Here is a 7,242-nt window from a genome sequence, read left to right as displayed (position 1 = left end):
ATTTCGTTCCGGCAGCTGGAGGCGCACCTAAGGCGGGGCGGGGGGGTGGGATAGCGAAGCGGCCCATCGGGCGAGTCGCTCGTGGGGTTTGGGTTTGTTTTTTTTGTTTTTTTGTCCGGTGAATTGGGAAAAAGAACTGCGGAGGAGCAGAGGCACCCGGACGCCGTCCCGCTGCTGCCTGGCAGGGGGATTTGGGAAAGGAAAGCTCTGGTCTGCAACCGACTCAAGAGCAAAATGTTACGGAAAGAAAAATCCGGGAGGATTGGGGCTCTGGTGGCTGCGCGCTAGCACGGCGCAGTGGGAGCGGACGCACACAGCCAAGGATCCAACGTACGTACTGTACATTTACAAGGGTTTTTTTTCACTCCAGACGAGCTCTGCTCTGGTCTGAAGGCCCATCAGTGGCTGGGGAGCGTGAGGTGTGTTCCTGGAGCGCATTTGATTTGGTTTCATCTGAAAGGAATCCAGCTGACGCTCTCCCAAGCCTGAGCTCTTCAGAACGGCTCCGGGACACAATCCAAAGAGCACTAAAGTGGGGAAAGGCGGGAGATCAGTTTCAGAAGTGCACCCCTGAGCCACATTAATGTGCTGGAGCAGGCCCACCCCAATAGGGCTTTGGAGAAAAGGCACTTTGCTGCCTAACCGCCCTACGCCCAGAGAGGTGCTCGGCCCCTCTCCTAAGCCCCAGCAATAGGAAGGGCCCAAGGGAGCTGCCCAAGATCCCAGTAGGGCCAGGGAGGGTGTCAGGGCCCCGGGGACATTAACTGGGCTCACCTGGACCCCTACCCACTGCCCGTTGGGCTGGGGGCTCCATTTAAGCCCAGGCCGGGGCCATGAGCCCCCCCACAAAGTTGTACTGCAGGTAGGTCTGTGCTGGGTCCAGATCGCTCTCCCGGGCAGGCTTCAGCCTGATGTAGGCAGCCCTGTCTCCCGGATGGATCTCGGACCAAAGGCACAGGCAGCTTTGGCACCAGCTTGTTGGTGGGAACCGTCACTACCACCACGACGGCCCTGCTCGGGGGGGACTGCACCCTGGTGGGCGAGGGCACCGCCTGCGCTGGGGCGACCCTGCTCTTGCTGCTCCCGCTGGATGGGAATGCAAACCACCCCACCGCAGGCACTCCAGCTCCTCAGGCTGTCCTCTCCTTCCCTCCAGATCAAGTCCGGCGCGATGAAGTGATGCCATGCGACGGCAGACAGACCCGCTGCTCACCGGGGTGGTCTGCAACGGCAGGCTTCGTAAGGTGACGACTGGAGGTGGCTCCAGAGGGTGAGCTCCAGGCTGTTAGCCAGCTCTCTGCCGCTTCTGGACCTGCCCATCCTCCCATTGTGTGGGACGGGGGGGGGCTCTGTCCCTGGGGGTGTAATGCTCTCATTCCCCAGCGCTCCGCGGGGAAGCGAGGTATGCTTTAACAGACGGATGGGACTGGCCTCCTCCAGGCCACAAAGGGGCCAAGCGACCCCCGCAGGGAGCAGAACCGTGCTCCTGGGGGTGCCAAGAAGTGGTTTGGGCAGCACGGTGCGCAGCTGGGATGGTCCTTGTGCTGCTGGTCCACCTCTGCTCCCTGGGGACGGGGCCAGCGCTCCGTGGCCCGCTGCGAGAAGCAGACGCTGGATACGTGCCAGCACAACGGCGGCAAGCCGCAGGTCTCCCCTCCGCGCCTGAAAATGCTGTAGACTCGTGGAATAGTTTGGGCTGGATGGCACCTGCAAAGGTCATTGTCCTGGTTTGAGCGACATGGGATTAATTTCTCTTTCAGTAATTTTACTTTTCAGCAAAGTCTCTTCTAGTGCTCGGTAAAACTGTACTTTTCTTAGAAAACTCTAGTGTCTGAATTTGTGAAACTCTTTACTTTATAGCCAGCTAGGCTATGTGGGATTCAAGGTCTCAGTGTTTTCAAGCTCTCCGGGTGCGGGGATGAGGAGGAGCGAGACCCGGGCACTTGATCCAAGCTGCCAACAGGATTATTTCATACCACGAACGTCACATTCAACACAAATTAGAAAGTTTGCTGAGGAGTTCTCTCCCTTGATGTCTGGGATCCTGAGAACTCCTCACGCCGGTGCCGGAGCCCTGAGCCCTTCCCTTCCTCCCGAAGCCGCAGCGCTCGCAGTGTCCCACCTTTGCTGTTCCTGCTGGGGAATGGGCTGAGTATAATCCTGGTGTATTTTATGTTGGTATGGGGATCAATATCCGTTCTTTAGTGCTATTAGTGTTAATTATCTAGTCTTATTCTACTAAATCTGTTTATATTTCAATCCTCAGGTTTCCTTGTTTTTCCCAATTCGCTTTTGTGGGTGGGGAGAGGTCACTGGGTGAGAGAATAATTGTCTAAACGACAATAAACTGTTGTGGATTCCTCAAACCTTAACAGTCACCTAGTCCAACCCCCCAGCAGTGAGCAGGGACATCTTCAACTAGAGCAGGTCGCTCAGAGCCCCGTCCAACCTGGCCTGGAATGTCTCCGGGGATGGGGCATCCACCACCTCTCTGGGCCACCTGGGCCAGCGTCTCACCACCCTCGGCGTAAAACATTTCTTCCTGATATCTAGCCTTAATCTCCCCTCTTTTAGTTAGAAACCATTACCCCTTCTCCTGTCAACTACCTCTGCCTTCGTTCCTCTGCCTGGAGGAACCAGCACGAGTTATTCTCCTTCCAGCAGCACGCGCAGGTCCCCGAGGCGGGAGGGAAGCAGCGAGTCGACGCCCAACGTCACGCTCTCTCTGGAGCTGCAGGCGGCAGGGTGCCAGCGCTGGAGGTCGGCGCGGGAGGTGCGTGTCCGCTCGGCTGCCCATTGCCCTAGGGAAGCTTTTTTTTTTTGGGGGGCGTTGGGTCCCTGGGCCAGCACCGTTTTACCAGGCTGTGGGTCAGCCTGGTGCCGCCTCGTCCCGTTCCACCCCTTCCCCACACACGCCCCAGCAGCAACTTGGCCAAACCGTCTCCCTTTCCAAATGTGCTGGCAGAAAATGATCCATTTAGAATTTGGACAAGAGCTTGTGTCTGCGCTTATCTCGGCTATTCCGGTCATTATGTGACTTACTATAATGTCATTCATCTTCCTTTGAATCCTTGTGCTACTGGCTGGAAGTCTATGAAAGTGCAGTTTCACAACGATTATACTTGTTGGCGTTTGAAGGCATAATGTCCCCAGTGCAAGGAACAAAGAATAGAGAATGGTTTTTCTTGTGTGTACATGGATAAATACGGAAATACATCAAAATGGGGGCACGATTTGAGCAACAGCCTCCTCTGAACATTAAATTGTACCTTTTCAAAGATTAAATGAGTTAAATGGTTCACAATACTCATCAGGTATCTTCCCATATCTAGCTAGAGGCATGTACACAGTTTTATTCCTCTTCTCTTTCATTTCAGATAAAGAGAAGGCCTGTGGACTTGCCTCGAAGATGCATAAAAAATGGCTAATTGCAATGTATTTACTCCTAAGGATTTTATCAGTAGAAGAACTGCAGCCCACTCATCTTCTGCTTGCTGGTGTCCCTGTGCTTTTGGGGGTGTCCCGGAGCTCTGCCCGAGTGCCGAGTCCAGCCGTGCCGCCACGAGCGTGCCCATGTCCCTGATGCCCGGCAGGAGCGGCACTTGGTGTATTAGGCAAGAAACCCCCGGGGGCTGGTTTTTTTGGTTCACTGGCAGATGAGTGGCACAAACCCCATTTGTGGAGCATCGGGTTTTGCCTCTGTTGGAGAAAACACGGGGGTTTAATGCCACCGTTGCCGGAGTGGGTGTGCGGGGGCTGCAGAGACGGGGCGTTTTTCTGTGCCAAAGCGTGTAAGGCGTTTCAGAGAGGGTCCCCAAACGGCCCCGCCAGGTCAGGGAGGTGGCATCAGCTCTGCTCTCAGCCTTTGCGCTACCAAGGTAACGCGCATTTTGCTCTCCCGGGTCCATGCTGCAGGAGGACCGGTCCCTCATCCCATCCCCACCCCTCGACTGCCTTTTTGGGCCACCTTCGCGCGCTCCAGCCGGAGCTGGTCTTTGGAACGGACTCTGGAGAGCACCACGACTGAGATAAAGCAGTGCTTGGTTTATTCATCCCACAGCGGAGAAGTCCTGCCCCCACCTTGCAGAGGGACAGCTTGCCTCTGCCGCCCCAGGGAAGAGGTTTCCCTGGCCATGCTGGAGCCGAGAGGGGCGGCCGCAGCCCCCAGCCCCATCCTCCTTCCAGCCGCACCTCTTCTCTCCTTGAAGCAGGCTACTGCTGCGAAGGGAAGCACGTTCACCGCTCCCTTTCTCTCCTTCCCCCTTAAAAACTCTTCCTTCATCCCACTTTGCTGTTTTCTTCCTTCTAGAAGGCTCAGCTCCAGCTCTTTACATCAATATGTTCCGCTCACAAGGTCCTGAATCACTGTTGTATCAATAGTAACATGAATAAATATTGGAAATCAAAGACTATCTACTTGCTATTCATCGGGAAAGGTGGGGAAAAAGCAGCACTTGTTTCAGAGTCTCGTGTCGGAATCAGCCTCCTGCACGCCAGCCTCTGCGGCTGATGGAACTCAGATGGAGCCCTCCTTGGGCAGGGGTCCAAGTAGAAGTGTCCTGCCTCTGCCCCCTGCCCTCTCAGTGCTGGACCCGATCTCCCCTTTGGTTCCTCCCAAACTGGCCGACCGTGAAGTTCACGGTTCCGGTTGCCTGTTCCTAATAAACATCCCCGTGCCGAACACAGCCTGGCACCGGTGCTGCCAGCAGCCGTGTGCCGGGGGCAGCGTCCTTCCTTACCCAGACCGGCCATCCTTTCCAACCCTTCTCCCCCTGCTTCCTTGCAGACACGCTTCCATTCGGACCAACCTTAGTTCTGGTTACAGCTCAGCCCATTCCTCCTCCTGTGAATAGAATTACAGAATCATAGAAAGTGTTGGGTTGGAAGGGACCTCTAAAGGCCATCTAGTCCAACCCCCCTGCAGTCAGCAGGGACATCTTCAACTAGATCAGGTTGCTCAGAGCCTCATCAAGCCTGGCCTTGAATGTCTCCAGGGATGGGGCCTCCACCACCTCTCTGGGCAACCTGTTCCAGTGTCTCACCACCCTCAGTGTTAAGAACTTCTTCCTAATGTCTAATCTAAACCCGCCCTGCTCTAGTTTAAAACCATCGCCCCTCGTCCTATCGCTGCATGCCCTTGCCAACAGCCCCTCCCCAGCTTTCCTGTAGGCCCCCTTCAGGGACTGGAAGGGGCTCTAAGGTCTCCACGGAGCCTCCTCTTCTCCAGGCTGAACACCCCCAACTCTCCCACGTCTCCACGCCCATCAACCGCTCCACCATAGGACTCACCTTGTGATGTGTTCCAATACTCTTATCAGCACCTTCCAAAAAATGAAAATAAATTGAGATCTTCAGTCCTGCCCATCACCACAGGACGGCATGCCAGGCAACACGCAGTACGTGGCAACAGCACTAGCACAGTTGTGAGTTATCTTTGACGTAAACACAAAATAATTACAAGATATAAACGCGGTGGCTTTAAGCGAAAACATTAAAGACGTCAGAAACCACCGTACCAACGATAAATAGTCAGGGTTTCTACATCACCACCCATGCTGCTGTTTTCCTAAGAGAATATGAAGTTTGCTGGCTTTTAGCTTCTTACTTTACTTATCTGTTCCGGTTTGTTAATGACCTCATTCCAGTCACCTCATCCCAACCCCAGCAGAGGGCTCCTCTGCGTTCCCGAATCCTGGATATCCCCCGGCTGCTGCACAAGACGGGCACACATCACGCCTACGTGTATACCTACAGACCTCATAAACACGGACACATCTCCAAGGGAATACACGGAGGCACCCGCTGGCTTACCCTGGGGGAAGAGGACGTCAGCCAACATCAGATGCGGGGATTACCTCGCTTTTCCATGAGCTGGTACTGGGATACTCACTCTCTTCGGTCCGGGTGAGTGGTCTTTTCAAGTCACATACAGCACATCCCCTTGAAATCCCACATTTCGGAGAGTAACACAGCATGGTTCCAACATCTTAAGCCACAAGCAATATTCCCGATTTCCCATAATCATTTACAGTCATCCCCAAAATAATGGAAGCCAACAAAATCTAGTATTTCTACGATTAATATAACTAATGGGAGGTAGATTTACCTCCATGGAGAGAGAAAGAATTTCTCTTGATTGGAGACAGATGCACCCTGCAATTAGATTTTTTTATTTTTTTATTTTTTTTTCCTTTTTTTCACTGCAGTCTGTTCCTGCCCCTCTCTTGTCCCTGACTTGAGCCCTGGCAATTGGCCTACAAGGAAAGTGCTGCGCTGCTGCTTCTTCCACATATGCGCATCACGCCGACTACAAGCGAGCAAGCGAGCGAAGGCAAAGCTAAGCCAAGGAACGTACGTTATTTAGCGAAGGTCCATCTGTCCCAAGGCAGCTGCTCTTACATTTGTCTGTTTTATTATCTCCTAATTAATTACGTATCATCAGCCGTTAACAGGTTTTCACAAAGATGGATGTACCCACTTAACAAATTAATAATATCGGAGAAAGGGCTCGTGCAGTTGGTGCTTGTAAAGGCTGCCTCCAGTTTCCTTTGGGAATGATGCTCCGTGGGTGCTCATTTTTGGCACAGGCGGGTGCCTGGTGCAGCCTGTGCAGCAGCAACCGCTCTGCTCCCAAATTCCCCGCTTCCCTCCAGCGCCGCTGAAAATGCTGTCCCATCGCCGTCACCCTTCCTTCCCCCCCGGCGCGTGAATAATTCCCAGACTGGAGAGCAGCAGCTCGCTCCTCCACCCCTCGCGCCTGCTCCCTCCGAGGGAGCTCATCCCCGGGAGCCCGTCGCCTTCCCCGTGTGGCCGGGACTCCCGTGGGGAGCGCAGCCCCGGGTTGCCGCCCAGGCTGCAGACCTCCGTAACAGGCAGGGCCCCCTCCTTCCGCTCTTTTTTCCAAATTCTTCGCCCTCGTTTGGAGATCACTAGGAGGAGCAGCGTGAAGCGTTGCTACGCCTTGAGATCTCACGTTGCTCACTCAGGCTCTAGTTTGGGATAATTCCTCACTATTTCCACTCTAACAGAGCTATCGGGGTCCTGTGGGTCAGGGCCATCACCCATATGCCCATTAAAACACCATTATCACCATTAACCAGACCCTCCCTCCCCATCTATAGACCCAGACAAGCTGCTTCTGGGTGCTGGTTGGGCACGTGGTCCCGGAGCATCTTTGTTTTAACACACAAGCGTTACTGACCCTTCCTCGGTCCAAACTTCCACGCCATTCTCTAAAGTAAG

At 54.2% G+C, this 7,242-nt stretch overlaps 1 long non-coding RNA gene across 2 annotated transcripts; it reads left to right on the top strand.

Moving 5' to 3' along the window:
* The first annotated feature begins 145 nt into the window (after positions 1–145).
* Positions 146–4,357, top strand: LOC134521522 (uncharacterized). 2 transcript variants are annotated; one of them, XR_010072802.1, is made up of 4 exons: positions 146–330; positions 1,157–1,270; positions 2,665–2,773; positions 3,378–4,357. It is a non-coding gene; the product is annotated as an uncharacterized LOC134521522 (long non-coding RNA). The 2 variants fall into 2 exon arrangements; XR_010072801.1 differs by having other exon boundaries at positions 2,662–2,773.
* Positions 4,358–7,242: the final 2,885 nt, after the last annotated feature.

The sequence above is a fragment of the Chroicocephalus ridibundus genome, chromosome 10 (assembly GCF_963924245.1).
Source record: "Chroicocephalus ridibundus chromosome 10, bChrRid1.1, whole genome shotgun sequence".
Taxonomy (NCBI): Eukaryota; Metazoa; Chordata; class Aves; order Charadriiformes; family Laridae; genus Chroicocephalus; species Chroicocephalus ridibundus.
This window is presented reverse-complemented; position numbering and strand designations above follow the sequence as displayed.